This window comes from Staurois parvus, unplaced genomic scaffold (assembly GCF_062004578.1).
Source record: "Staurois parvus isolate SC_StPar_1 unplaced genomic scaffold, SC_StPar_1.0 ptg000422l, whole genome shotgun sequence".
NCBI classification, from domain to species: domain Eukaryota; kingdom Metazoa; phylum Chordata; class Amphibia; order Anura; family Ranidae; genus Staurois; species Staurois parvus.
In genome coordinates this window covers 2,978,538-2,994,539 of record NW_028318218.1, presented here as the reverse complement: position 1 = coordinate 2,994,539, position 16,002 = coordinate 2,978,538, and the positions used below count along the sequence as shown (strand labels likewise).

The 16,002-nt window shown below is 41.9% G+C and overlaps 1 protein-coding gene across 4 annotated transcripts in view; it reads right to left on the bottom strand.

The window, feature by feature from the left end:
- The window catches only part of YAP1 (Yes1 associated transcriptional regulator), a 121,146-nt gene that overhangs the window by 89,215 nt on the left and 15,929 nt on the right, over positions 1-16,002 (bottom strand). The gene's annotated exons all lie outside the window — the stretch shown is intronic.

Below are 16,002 nucleotides of genomic sequence, written 5' to 3'. Positions count from 1 at the left end.
TTCCTTCCACTGATGCCAGATGGGGAATTGTTGTTTCCCCCACCGATGTTGGGACCTTTTTACTCCCAATGGCCACAGTCTGGCCCCCCTAAAGTCTGAAGAACAGAAACTGACCCTTTGTTTAGAACGTTTGTAGACCTCTGATCTAGAAGATGGCGTTAAGCCAAAAATCGCTAGATTCCCTCCTGCAGAGCCATTGTGTTCCTCTGGTGGGTTGGATCCATCCCCCCCAGAACACCGTGATTACTGCTGCTATAATAGCCAAATGCAACAATCAGATGTAAAATCTAACAGGCTGGTTGTAACCAAGCTGATTGGTCGGTCAATAAACGTGGGTACATGCAGCATGCCCATACATGATTCGAACCTCAGCCGGTCACTGCTGAACCAACCAAGATTCAAACCATCTATGGCCAACTTTAGCCTTTAAATCTATAAGTTGGCCATGTATTATATGAATTTCATCTGGTTCATGAAGAGCCCTCCAAAATTCACACTGTGGGTGGCCCTGTTACCACCCTCACACCTGGAATCCTTCAACTTCAACATCCAATCAGGTGCAGCTACTGCTCAGGTGCTCTGACAGCCACTTGTGCCAGCTGTCAGGATACAAATGCTGCAGCAAGAGATTTGTCAATCCACTTTGTACAGGAAAAAAAAAAATTGTGTATGACCAGCTTGACACTTAACTTCTGGTTCTTTTAACATAACAAGATCTCTGCACTGAGCTTTCCGTATACATCTGCCTACTCTGGCTACTATAAGGGAGCATTAAAGATAAAGTACGGGCAAAAACATTTTTCCTTAGTTTAGGGGTAAACTGGGCAGGATTCAAACCTGAGCTTTTATCACTGCATTCCTATCAGGGAATTTCCCCAGTAAAGTGAGATAAATTTCCCACAGAGGCCTGAATGACATGCTACCCTTCCCACACTCAATCTAAAAAAAAAGGTTTGGTTTTAAACTGACCTTTAAATCTACCTTTAAAGAACAACCAGACCATTCCCTAAGGAACTGGTTACTCTATATTCAGCTTCGACATTATTACTGTACTATGTAATGTCAGGGTTCACTGCATAGGGACCTTCATCTCTTGAAACCTCTAGGTCTAAATGTGAGCCCCACACATTCTATCTGAACACTCAACATTTTATGTGTCACCAGGCCCCCCCTTACTGTGTAGCAAAATGGAAATGGGTAGCTGAATGAAACAATTCAAAAGAATATACTTTGAAATCATTAAATTTGACTGTACATATTTCCTGTGCCTGTAGCCTCCACCAAGAAAAGCCTATTTTCTTTACATTTTTGTTCCTAGCAGATAGGGCAACACATAGACCCTAGAAATCCAAAACATCTCCAACAATGAAAGTGTACATAGAAGAGCTGCAATATCTTATGTGCATAAAGGAACAGCTAGACTATTCAACTACTTGGAGTTCATGACTACCATGTGCCCGATTTTACATTAGTTTTAAAACTAATTTTACATTAAAAACTACATTTTACATTAGTTTGTAGAAGGATGCCTCCGATGCTACAACTGGGAGAAGATTTAGAAAGTAAGGCTGCTTTCACACGGATTCATTTTTCTTCCACTTTTGTTTTACAAAAGCAGAAGAAAACCTGTATCCATGTAATGCTATGGAACTCTTCACACAAATTTGTTGCGGGTCCGCTTTGTTTTTTAAAATCCTGCTTGCTGCATTTTTGCTGCAGCACCAAAAGTGCGCCTCCCCCTGTGCAAAACGGCACGCACATTGCATTTTTGGTGCGGTTTTTGAGTCACATCCTGTAAAAAAATTTAAAAATAAAAATGCAGCAAAAACGCATATTCGTACAGTGAGAAAATCCTTCAATCCTCGTCACATGAATTGCTGTCTGGCAACACATCAAGAGATCAAAGTTGCACAAGCTGACAAAAAATAAAAATGTTGTGAGCTCGTCATTTTAACGTAGAAGCCAGGGAACATCTGCCTTAATAGCAAAAGAAACACCTTAAAAATACCCAAGTGAAAACCTGTTTATAGACCAGCCATTCCCAACCAAGTTACTCCAGAGGTTGCTAGAGGCTCCTTGACCTGTGGCTGGTTGATCTCCCATATGATGGTGTGCACAGAATTCCAGGTCCAATACCACTTGGCAGAGCATTCTGTCCACCACTGGAAGAAAGGAACTCTCACCACTGATCACTAATAGAAGGGATGTGTCCCCAATGCCACAGTGCACTCATTTTAGCCCCCAATGCCACAGTGCACTCATCCTCGAGACCTGAAAATTATTTCAAGTGTTTCCCTTGGGTAAAAAGTTGAAAAAGGATGCTGTAGACTACAAAACTGCTCAGTGTCCCCAATGTCCCATCCACGTCAGTTTGGCTTTCTGACTACTGACCATTTCTTACCAGTTCTAGAAAAACTGCTGCTCTCATGTCACCTATTGTGCTATAAGGAATTCATGGTTTCTTGCTACCAAGAGCATTGTAAAGCCCCTGTCACAGTGGTGGACAGATTCGGTCTGCCTGTCCGTTTTTCAGATGGACCCGATCAGACCATGCATTTTTCTCTCTGAGGAAGCTGATGTAAGCAGACGTGTCCATTTACACCCACCTGCATCCGAACCGATAAACTAAAAACAGACAGATGGAGAATCCATTTCACATCTGTCTAGCGCAGGGGTGGACAACTGTGGCCCTCCAGCTGTTGTAGTCCCATGAGGCATTCAAAACTGACAGTTACAAGCATGACTCCCAAAGGCAGAGGCATGATGGGACTTTTAGTTCACCAACAGCTGGAGGGCCACAGTTGCCCACTCCTGGTCTAGCGGATCAAATCAGATAGCAGTCGGATGTACATGGGCAAGCAGTACATTTATATCTGACCGCCCACAGAAGAAAGCGGGCTGTGTCTGCATCCGCTCTGCATAAGCGGAGCAGACATGGACTTGTCATCGTCCTGCTCAGCAGACAGATCCCTTGCTGAGCAGGTGGATCCGTTGGAAGAGTCATTCCCGAGTGAAAGGGGTCCAAGTGTTTCATTTCATTAGAGACAGCGCAGAGTTTCCAATCTGATGAACTTAAAATCTTTCCATGGAAGACAATTGTTTCAATGACAACTGTCTGACAGGGAACTTCCTATCCCTTCCTATTTTGTCTACAGAAATTAATGAAAATCTTCCCTATGGGACAAGGACAGAAGGAAAAAAAAAAAAAAAAAAAAAAAAACTGACAAAAGTTTTAACCCTTTCCTATTTTGTCCAAAAACTCTTCATAAGATTTACATTTGGCTGATCCCTTTGACATGTCTGTGAGATCTCATTGATCCAGGTCACGGTATAGCTAGTAGTAGTCACATTCACATTAGAGAACATGTTCAGTTGCATGCCACGAATTTACAACAAGCTGACCTCCTTCACATGTATAACAAAGAAAATGTAAGGGTAGCCTCCTTTAAATCTGGTAATACAGAAATAAGGAATTTTCTTTTCACAAAATTAGACAAATGAAATAAATATTTTAGTCAATTTATCATGTGAACATTCACAAATCTTTTAGTAAATCAGACTTCAAGTGTAAGTACCAATCACTGCTCTTGGGCAAAGTACAGATAGGGAAAATAAATGCCCAGCAAACACAAACACGGGTTTATGCGCTAAAGTGGCAGTACACTATTTTTACCTTGTGCCTACAATCAGGCTTACCTGTAGGTACACTAAATATGTCCTAAATGGATATTCATAACGGCAACGGCCGATGACGTCACATGCACAGTGACGCTGCATTCAGGGCATACAGTGAGCTGTGAGCACCGTGCCGTGGCGTACGCGCAGGACAGATGTCATTGCAGCCCCAGCCATTCATAGAATCAGAGCCTAAGAACCTGGAAAGAAGAACAGCTGAAGATGGAAGCATTGAGGAGCTGTGACAGCGCTGCACTGGAGGGCTCCATGTGCAGGTAAGTCTGTCATAATGTGCTAGTATGTGGTGCAAATTATGACTTAAACCTGCAGGGGGACCAATTTTTTTTTTTTGGTAGCGATTTAATCCTCCCATACAGAACATCCTCGGGTCTGAGCACTGCACCTCATTCCGGGTGTATCAGCCCTTTCCCCAACATCTTTACAGATGCTAAGCAAGAGCTCATATTATGTCAAACAAAGTTATAGCTGCTAAAAAATTAAAAAAAGAAAGACAGTTACCAGCCTAGGGATCCAGCGCTGAGTTCACCCAGGGCGGGTTCTTCATCGGTCAGTGTCCCATGAGGTTGCAGGGGGGAGGAAGGAGGGGGGGGGGTGATCCTTCCGTTCAGATAGCTTAAGTGGGAACAGGTACCTGTCAAAAACTTGGTACCCGCAGCCACCCCCCTCCCCCCCTAAAAAGTTTACAATAAAAAGGGAGGTAGGGGGAGTATTGGATGCGCTGCTATAAGTACACTATGGCCATACAACTTAGCAATGCCTAAACCAGAACTGCAGACCTACATTCAGTTGCATTTATACCCAATAGAGCCACATTTGTATCTTAAACTAGGTTTTCTTGCAAACACCATTACAAACGCCACTCCGGGTAGAACGATTGTCTTTGTTTTGGACATCATTGTATGTGCAGCTGTTTTGTTCCAGACTTCTACCAATTGGAAAGATCAACAGGGAGAGCAGCAAAACTTGCTAACAGTAGAGGAAGATCTAATAATCAGGAAAGGAAAGTCAGCCATAACTTTCAATATGAAGTGAACTTACATGTTAGAGGAATAGTATGAAAGGTCTAAAACTACCACCCTGCACACTCCACGTCAGCAACGCACTTACACGTCCACAACAAAACTAAGGTAGCTCCCATATTTCCATCCTCAGAGGTTACAATTCAATTAAAGTGTACAGTAGGTCTAGCCAAACCTTTTTTTTTTTTTTTTTTTTTTTTAACTTTTTGAAACTGTGAGAAAGAATAAGAACACCTGAAAAGTTATTACTGATATCCAGGGCTCCACTATAGAGATTTACCCGCAGCATGGGACATGGAAACTAGCAATGACCACAGGGGTAGCTGTGCCTACTCAGGGGCATGGAAATTAAAAAAAAAAAAAACTACTTGTCCAAGGGACAAATCAGGATCCCAATCTACTTGTCCCTCATGACAATCTACCTGTCCTGATAGAAAAAAAATAATAATTTGAAACAAAACCGTATTTAAAAAAAGGTCTCTATTAATAGCAAGAAAGGTTGATGTTTTTTATTAGGCAGAGGTGCTTTTAAAAAAAAAAAAAAAAAGGGCTTTTTGACAACGTAAACTTTTAATGTTTTTAACATTGCGCTGTTTATCTCCTCCACCTCTCTGCCTGTCTACAGCACCGGACTCGGGGACTAGCAGGGTAGGGTGAGACCTTGCAGTGTAATGAGCACTGATTGGATGCTTGTCAGTAAAGGGAATTGTGGACACTCTTTACGCTCAGCTGAGCAAATAAATGAGGCTCCGGCCCCAGTGAGAAAAAAAACAAACAAAACCCAAAAAACATTATTTCTTCAGGTTACCCTCACACTCGGAAGCACTTGGCTGCTCAGTACAGGCACATGCCAAAGAGCCAAGTCAAGCTCCAATGTCCGCTCCGTTAACTCCTTGAAGACCCAGACTTTTCTGGCATTTTTGTTTACATGTAACAACCAGTATTTTTTGCTAGAAAATTTCTTATAAACCCCCAAACTTTAGACAAATTTTTAAAGTAGAGGACCTAGAGAACAAATTGGTGGGTGTTGCAAATTTGTTTTTTATGTCACAGTATTAGCGCAGCAGTTTTTCACATACAATTTTTTCTAAGAAATAGATTTAATTTTAATAAAAGAACAAAAAAAACATGTAACCCAATGTTTCTGAAAAATATAAAAGATGATGCTACACAGAGTATATAGATACCAAACATGTCACGCTTTAAAATTGCGCGGACCCATGCAACGGTAAAAAGCTACTTAACCACTTGCCTACCAGGCACTTTTACCCCCTTCCCGCCCAGGCCAAATTTTCAGCTTTCAGCGCTGTTGCACTTTGAATGACAATTGCACGGTCACGGAACACCGTAAACATATAAAATTTTTATCATTCTTTCACACAAATAGTGCTTTTTTTGTAGTATTTAATCATTACTGGGGTTTTTATTTTTTGCACTATAAACAAAAAAAGAAAAAAAGGTTTTCTTTGTTTCTATTATAAAATTTTGCAAACAGGTAATTTTTCTCCTTCACTGATGTGCGTAGAAGAGGCAGCACTGATAGGTGGCACTGATCACTGATCCCTGATGATCAGTGAAGATCTCCTCCGTCACATTTGCCGGTTATCGGCAGTACTTTTCTCATGCTGTGACAGCGTGAGGAAAGTGCTGCCGATAACCGGCAACTGCATAAGCTTTGTGATCTGCTGTGTCCCTGGACATATCTGATCACGTGATTGGCCATGTGATCAGCTACAGCGATCATCGATTGCGCCTGGTGCACGCTGCTGGGGGCACATTCTGGGAGGACGTCCATGACGCTCTCCCAGAACTGGACAACCATGCTGAAGCGGTCTTTCAGCTATAGCGCGGTTGACAAGCAGTTACATTTTACGATTCATAGGCGACGCTTTAAAAGCCTATTAAATGTTACCACTTTATATTTACAGAGGAGGTCTGATGCTAGAATTACTGCCCATGATCTGACATTTGCAATGTTATCTTATATATGTGGGACAATCATTGTTTGCGTGCGTGCGTGCAGGGACCATCGCATGCGTTCACCTGTGTGTGCAAACAGGGAGGCACTTTAAAAGTTAAATTTTGTAACATTATTTTTACACTGTTGCCTTACTTTTTTTTTATCAATTTTATTGATGTCAAGAGGAATGTAAGCATTACTTGTGACAGCAATAGGCTCTTCCCACTCTAACTCTTTCCAACCTCATCACTCTAACCCCCCCACCCCCCGATTCCAGTCTATGGGCAGTCTGAGGTTGGTTGCTATGGGTTACTACACTCTGAGCTCCCCCTTGCCCATCTATGGACAGCTGGAGGTCTATAGGTTACTACATTTTGATCCCCCTTCCTCCATTTATAGGCAGGCTGAAGTCTGTTGCTAGGAAATACAACACTCTGATCCAGAGATCAATTGCTATGGGTTACTCTGCACTCTGATCCCCTCTTCCATAAACGGGCAGCCAGGAGTCAGTTGGAGTGCCCCCCCCCCCATCCTGGGCCACTTCTTGCCCCTTTCTCACATCTGATGGCGTGGAATTCGACCTTCGGCTGCTTCTCAAAGCTCCTGGTCTCAGTACTCGCTCCTTGCAGGCCGCACCATTCATTGCTGTGCTCCCCGGCTTCATCTGCCTCCACCAGCCACAGAAATCCATATGCCAACCACTAGGAGGCAGGGCATTCAGGGCCTATTAAAGTCGCAGAAGGTTTCAGACCACGGACATCTCCCCCACACCCCACTACTAAAATCAATTCAGCAGCTGGCTAGCTGCAACGTTTGCTTTTACAAGAGAACTGGCCTAAAAAACAAAAATAAATAAATAAAAAAACGTACTGGGATGATGCCTGCATCAGCTCGGTAAAAACTCCGTTTGCCCGAAGCAGGGCTAACTGTGCAAAAAGAAAAAAAAAAAAAAAAACCTCTTGTCTGGCACCTGGAACTGAATGTCCCGGGTGTCGGGCGATAGGAATTGCACATCCCTGCTACTAGAGTTATTTCCCGCTTCTAGAGGGATCCCACAGGTATGGTATGTGCATAATTACAATGGTCCATGATGGACCAACTATGTTTACAATGCCATGCCTGGAATTCTTCTTTAACGCAAAGGAACTTGCTTAAGAGACTGGAAATCCCTAAACACTGTCATGGGGCCAGAGGGACAAGAAAAGGCAGGCCTGCTCTCTCCCGCATGCTCCTATTGGCTCACTAGGATACTAAATAGACAAAATAGAATGCCCAGGGGATTGGCATATTTATTTCAGTATTAACAAGGAATGAAAACAAATAAAATGGCTAAAAAAAATAAAGCAGACAGTAAACAGTTTAGTGTTTCCTCATACAGACTTCCTTCTTGGTGGTCACTAGGAAGACAACCCTTATGTTGGTGGTCAATGTAAAGTCACCTCTCCAGGTAGCTAAAAGCAAAATTAGTGCCAATCGTTACGTATCAGAGATAGAAAAACTGCTCATAGCTCAAGGAACACCCCAGCACCATCTGAAGGAACCTTAGGATCCCAAGGAACCCTGGTTGAGGAATGCTGCCCTTTACGGACCTGATGACTATCCTTTCAGACTATACAGATCTCATAGTACTTTGGACCAACCTCATCCTTAGTTTCACACAGTCTACATAAGATTGCATGAAAAAAACTGTTATTCAACATCTCATGTCCCTTGTGGTCAGGTTTTTTTGTACTGTGGGATTAACATTTTATTTATATATATATATATATATATATATATATATATATATATATATATATATATATATATATATATATATTTTTTTTTTTTTTTATTTTTTTTTATTTTTTTTTAGAGGAGATGCAAAAGGGAACCCTAGATTTTCCTTCTGCAACAGAAGCCAAAGGATCTTCACTTCACCAATGAAATGCATCAAAACAGAAAATGGTCAAGAGTGCTACCCACCATTACGATGCTGTATGATTTCCAGTAGTCAAGTGTTTTAAACAACAAAAGGAATAAAAATAAATAGTGCAGTTAAAACACCCATTTCCTATACAAAACAATCAAAATTATATAGCACTAAAGTCCTGCAGAACTGCACATTCGCATGTTATTTACTGCTACCCTGTACATGTAAACATAGGTACATACTGCAGGTACAGGGTGGTTACCATGTCAGGACTAAATCTGAAACAAGACATAAAAATGAATATATATTTGGCTAACTCTAATGACCAACAACCAGCTCTTTTCAGCTGATATGCATCTGAGAAAGAGCAGGGTTCCTTGGAACACTAGGGCTTCTCTAAAGGATACTACATCTTGCTCTCTAGCTCCTTTGTCACTTCCTCCCACGCTTGCCTCCAGGACTTCTCCAGAGCCTCTCCCATCCTCTGGAACTCCCTACACCAGTATGTCCGGTCTGCCCCCACCCTGTATTCCTTTAGGCAATCTTTGAAAACTCATCTATTCAGGGAAGCCTACCCCACCTCCACCTAAGAACTGTACTTGAGTCACCACCATCAGATCATCCCCCGCAGCTATCACCTTTTGTACCACCTTCCCCTTCCTTTAGATTGTAAGCTCCACGAGCAGGGCCCTCCTATTCCTTCTGTACTGAAATGTATTGTAATTGTACTGTCTCCCTTTATTTGTAAAGCACTGCGCAAACTGTCCACACTATATAAATCTTGTATAATAATAATACTAGGGCTTCCTTGAGCAGTGGTCGACCGATCTTTTGCCCAACGGTGCCTGCACAGTGTTCTGGCAGCAATGCCTTTTGGCAAATTCATTGTCCTGAGACCAGTAGTATATACTCTAGTCTTTCAGGAAAACAAATCACTGATCCAATTATCTTTAGCTTCCTGTAAAACGGGCATTCCTACTAGCCACCAATGTATTGGGCCCTTTGTCACTAACCGCCAATGTCAGAGGGCTCCACGGGTAATGTGGGGTCTAGCTTACAACTGTGGTGGTTGTGTGGTGGGGGGGGGTATTACCAGTAACAGGAAAGCGGAGTTAAGTTTTTGCTAGCTCCCAAGCTGCAAAGGCAGCTGTACATGGGTACAGTATGAATGCATGACGTGGCCATGCTGCTTTGCAAACATTATCCCCTACAGAGCATTCAGCAGGCTGTACTGCTTGCCAAAAGCAACCCATTCAAGGGAAGGAGGCCGCTTCACAACTGCATGCAGTTGTAGTGCGGGCTTTTGGGGACAAATAGTGACATAATACCTTCAAACTCTGGTTCCCTCCCACACTCCAAAGACATGCTGGTAGGTTAATTGGCTCCTGTCTAAATTGTCCCTAGTATATGTATGTATGAATGTGAGTTAGGAACTTTAGATTGTACGCTCCTTGAGGGTTAGGGACTGATGTGATTGTACAATATATGTAAAGCGCTGCGTAAATTGACGGCGCTATACAAGTACCTGAAATAAATAAACTGGCCGTCAAAAATACTCTAAAAAGCAGTCCACCGTGGATTGCTCTTTAGTGTAAATGATCACTACAGCTAGTGTAAATGAGCACCAAGAAGGTATTTTTCCCCTCATTACCTAAAGGGGCCCTTCCACTATTGACCACCAGTGTAAGAGAACACTAAGAATTCTCTGCAGTGTTACAGGGCATTACTTGCTTCTACACCCCTCTTCCTACTCCAGTATGAAGCAAGCCAAATCATTGTTCTCTTGTAGAGCTACAGCAGCCAATGGTATCCAACACATCTACGCATGTTACAAAAGTGATAGCTGTTATAATCAAAATTTGTATTTATTGTTTATTTATAGCGCTGCACGTTTTTCTACTTTCTATTTGGGATTGGTATAACTCCTCTTAGTGCTAGCTGCTGTGTTGTACATTTGATGTATTTACACCCAAGCACAGGGTTTTCTTTTATGTTTGAATTTACAAGTAATGCATAAAATACAGGCCGTGGTTTAAACACTGTGGTGTCCCATTTAGTGTTCTCTATTTGGATGAGAGCCTAACACATGACTGACCGGTCCATTGGTTTCCTAAGACATAATACCACGTGCTTTTTTTTTTTTTTTTTTTTTAAAGGCCATATAGCTGCTTTTTAACTGGGCCCCTAAGAATCTCTAAGCTCAAACAAAACAGGAGACTAGAGTGCATGGAAACTGGCTCTGAACTTTCATTAAAGTGATTCTAAACCTTTTTCTTTTAAAATAATAAGCATGCTATACTCACCTGCACTGTGCAAGTGTATTGCACAGAGCGGCTCAAGAACCTCCTCTACTCGGGTCCCCCTACCGGCACTGCTGGTTCATCTGGTTTTCAGTGTATCTCCATAGGAAGCCGCTTCCCATCATGGCACTCCTGCAGGCTCATTCCATAGACAGACAGGGGGACATGGCCCTGCTCACTCCTCACAGGATTTGATTGAAAGCAGCAGGAGGTCACAGAAGGTTTTTTACCTTAATGCAGAGAATGCATGAAGGTACAAAAAAAAAAAAACCTTAAGGTTTTAGAACCACTTTAAGCTGACCACACATGCATAGCAATCTATTGTAAAATCTCCTGTGGATCATTTGATCATTGACCATGTAGAACAGTGGTGCCCACCACCTACTGGGCACCAGAACAGTAGCAGGGTGCTAAGCGCCACAACTCCCTCTGCATTCAAGCACTGCTTGTCCTGAAGACTGTTATTGCAAATAAAAAAAGTATCACAGACAGTACTCAGTTGTTTCTGTCTCAACTGCACTAATATGGCTAAAATCACCTCAAGCACTGAGGGAAAGACTGAGGTGGAATGATGTTGCCCACAGTATAAGTAAAGTCCTGGTGGCCTCATCTGAGGTCCTCTGTAATTTTCAAGTTAACCACCAATGATGCGCATCACAGAGTGTACATCTGTACCAGCTCAAGTCAGATCAGGATGCAGTCTGCCCATATCCTCCTCCCTGGGCCACTTGATAAACTCCCATGGCTTTAAGTACCATCTCTATGCTGATATCACACAAATCTATCTTTCTACCCCTCACCTCACCCCTTCAGTCTCCTCTCACATTACTAACCTACTAAGTGACATATCAGCATGGATGTCACTCCACTTCCTCAAACTCAATCTTTCCAAAACTGAGCTCTTAGTATTCCCCCCAGCACGTGCCCCCTCCCTCGACTTCTCCATCAAGATCAATAATACAATCATCATTCCCTCCCCTCATGCCAGGGTGCTAGGTGTAATCCTAGACTCCCATCTGTCCTTTCAGCCCCAAATCCAATCACTGTCCAAATCTTGTAGACTTCACCTCCGCAACATCTCCAAGATACGCCCGTTCCTAACCTCGGAAACCACTAAGCAACTTATTCACTCCCTTGTTATCTTGCCTTGACTATTGTAACTCCCTCCTCATTGGCCTACCTCATCGCAGGCTATCCCCTCTTCAGTCCATCATGAATGCTGCTGCCAGACTCATCCACCTTACTAACCGTTCCATATCTGCCATCCCTCTCTGCCAATCCCTCCACTGGCTTCCCATTGCCCAACGGATAAAATTCAAAACATTAACAAAACATTTATAACTCTGCCCCAAATTACATCACCAATCTGGTCTCCAAATATCACCCAAACTGTCCTCTCTGCTCCTCGCATGACCTCCTACTCTCTAGCTCCCTTGTCTCCTCCTCCCATGCTTGTCTCCAGGACTTCTCCAGAGCTTCTCCCATCCTCTGGAACGCTCTACCCCAATCAGACTATCGCCTACTCTGCTCACTTTTAGGCGATCTCTGAAAACATCTCTCTTCAGGGAAGTCTATCCTGCCCTCAGCTAATACTGGAATCTTCTACTCTTCCTAATAGTCCATCCCCCACAGTTACTACCTTTTGTACCACTAGCCCCTCCCTCCTAGATTGTAAGCTCCAAGCAGCAGGGTCCTCCTAACCCTCTTGTATTGAACTGTATTGTTGCTGTATTGTCTCCCGTTATATTGTAAAGGGCTGAGCAAACTGTCGGCGCTATATAAATCCTGTATAATAATAATAAACTTATTTGCAGGGTGGATAAAAATCAATGATTTTTTAAAAAAAAAATCAAAAATCGGATTTTTTTAAATAAAATACTTTTTGAGGAAAATATATTACCATCCAAAGGTTATTCCATCATGAAATAAAGATTAGTTTTTTAATTATGTAGAATAAGGCTGTATATGTTTAATTTTTTTGGTAAATAAATTCCATTAATCCATTCACAATGTCATGCTCTTCCAGAGGTTTTTGTAAGATTATTGGGCAGTTTCTCTGCCTACTTTTTCAGTTCTCAAAACTGAATTTGACTCAGCGGAGATCACATGCCTCTTCTTCACAGCAAAAATGTTATAACATGAACAGAGTTAAGAAAAAGACCTTAATCCTAACTTCTACAAACCTATGAATACAGAATCAACCCCTTCAGTGCTAAGTTTCAAGAAGTTCAGTGAATAGAATAGAAACAATATTTTTCTGATTGTTTGGAGTGGAATAGATCTGCACAAGAAGAAAGTGAACCTAAGTGTGAGGAGGAAGGGGCTGACAGTCTAAGTTTCTTAAAATATATAGATTTTGTTTAGCCAAATTAGTTAACAAACATGGATGTTTAAGCAAATAACATATGCTGGAATGTTATTGTTTCAGTTGAATAAATCTATTTAAATTGTTATTAAGGTAATGATTATTTTTCTCCTTCAGGAAAACAGGAAAGTTGTCCAAATATGAGTGATTAACCTATTAAACTGGGGATAAAAAAACTAATATGAAAAGTTGTTATTCTAAAAATCTTCATCTACTTGCATATTAAAGTTATACCAGCAAGAATTAGTCTACGTAGAAAACTAGGATTTAAATCAAGCCTTACTGACTAGTGATTTAAATCAGTTTGATTTAAATCAAATCCACCCTGATTATTTGTGCATTATACCCATCTACACTCCAGGATGTACACTCCAGGATGTACATGGAGATCTGTGCAGTTGCCACCTGTCACCAATCTGAAAAGGCTGTTTGCATGGAACACCTGTGCATCCCACACAAGTGAAGATGTTCCTGTCACAGGGGTGTATGGATCAGTATGCCCTGTGGTTGAGGCCTTTCATGTGATGTAATCATTTTCACATTTTGGTGAGGTGGTCCTTTAAGCACTTCCAGTCTGGACACTTTTACCCCCTTCCTGTCCAGGCCAATTTTCAGCGCTATCACACTTTGAATGACAATTGCACGGTCATGCAACACTGTACCAATATGAATGTTTTAGCTTTTTTTTTTTTTTAGACAGATAAAGCTTTATTTTAGTGGTATTTATTCACCACTGGGATTCTTATTTTTTTTTGCTATGTAAATGAAAAAGTCCAAAAATTTTGAAAAAAAAAAAAAAGGGTTTTTCTTATAAAATTTTGCAAATAAATATTTCATCATAAATCTTGGCCAAAATGTATTCCGCTATCTTTTTAGCAAAAGAAAAAAAAAAAAACAAATTAGTTATAACCAAAAATTATAATTTTTAAACTTTTTTTTACATTTTTACATTTATGGTTTTGTTTTTATTTAACATACTGTCACCCTAGCAGCACAGTGCCACCATGGTGACACTGTACTACTTGTGGGGGGGGGGGGGGTGAAGATATATTTTTTTTTTTTACACTGATTGCTTTTACAGCCTTTATGGTTGTAAAAGCAGTAATTTCTCCTCCTCTCTGGCTGCATTCTTGCAGCCATTGAGAACTACTGTGTGAGCTGTGATTGGTCACAGCTGTCACATGGTACAAAGCTGTTGTGAGTAGCCTTGTACCATGTGACCTCTGTGATCATTCACAGATTTCACACGTAGTAAGCAATGATGTCAGAAGTGACATCTTGCTTACTACTATTCATGTGATCACTGATTGGCCAATCAGTGATCACATCATCGGGACCTCGCAGAGAGGTCCCGTACGAAGATCGGTATTCCACTGTGTCCGGAGGACACAGTGGGCACCGGATCACGGTGCTGCGCGCTCCCAGACAGCACACACAAGCAGGGGGCGGGGAGGCTGTTTATTAACGGCCACCCGACCCTGCACTGCCACCATCCAGCCGTTTATATACATGGGCCAGACGGGAGGTGGTTAAGGGCACATTCACACAGCTGCTCAGCCCCATGCAGAGCTGTTTACTTGTATTAGGGCTGATCTGTGTACAGGTAGCCCATATAAAGTGAATGGATACGCATGAGCTGTACAGGCTCCCCGCACAGCCGAGTTTTAAAGGTACACAGGGATGGGTGCATAGACTTTGCTTCCATGCACCTACTCCTGCATATCTGTTAACTCAACTGTGCAGTGAATCCGGGGTAATGAGCCCCAATACTCCGTTTATATACACCGTATCATGTATAAAGCAAACCTGTGCAATACTAAGGCAGAGCACCAACCCATAGTGAGCTGTATGGCTTGGTGCCCCCACTGGTACCTGAAGAATCTGAGTGCATTGAGTTTGTTTTTTAACACACATTTTATTAAAGATGGTTGCACTATGATTATTTCTCTGGGCTTTTTTATGAGATTGCTTCTGAGAATGGAGGATAGTTTATTACTAACTAAAGTGGACGGGTCTTAAAGAGAAAGTGGAATGTGCCAGCCCACCTACGGTACACAACATTTGGTCTTACATGCCTGTTGGCTACTCTGTTAGCCGACGTGTTCTGGTGAGTGCATTATTTGACCACACACGTTGGTGGAACACAGTTGAAATTAGAAGAATTGAGAATTCACTTTCTACTAGCAAATGGTGCTTGGGGACTTGACACTTTTTTAGACTTTTCATTAGGATCACTTTATTGTGTTAATGCACCACATTTTGTAATATTAGGTGATATTACCGCACATTTGGCCAGTGATTCACTTCCATTAAACTGTTAGGGAAAAAAAAAAAATCACATTTTTAAACAGAAAGTCCAAGTGGCAACTACAGGCAAAGTGACTTATCCCTACGTCGCTCTGGCTGTACCAACACAAGGGGGCACTCCCCCAACTGACTGCTGTTTCCGGCGGATCTATGCGATCACATGATCACAATGTAAGCAGAGCTGTTCTGAATCAATCTCATTCATAACAGCTCTGCTTCTCTTCCTAGTGAGCTGTGACTGGCCCACAGCTGTCACATGATACATGGGTCCAATCACAGCACCCTGTACCATGTGACCAGCTCCAGCCAGTCACAAATCACTACTGAGCTGTCAAAAATTTAACTCATTGATGACAGTTCATGAATGCGTTAGAGTCATGACAGCAAGCTTTGCATTGCATGAGAAATGATCTTTATTTCTCCTGCAAAGTATAAAAAAAAAA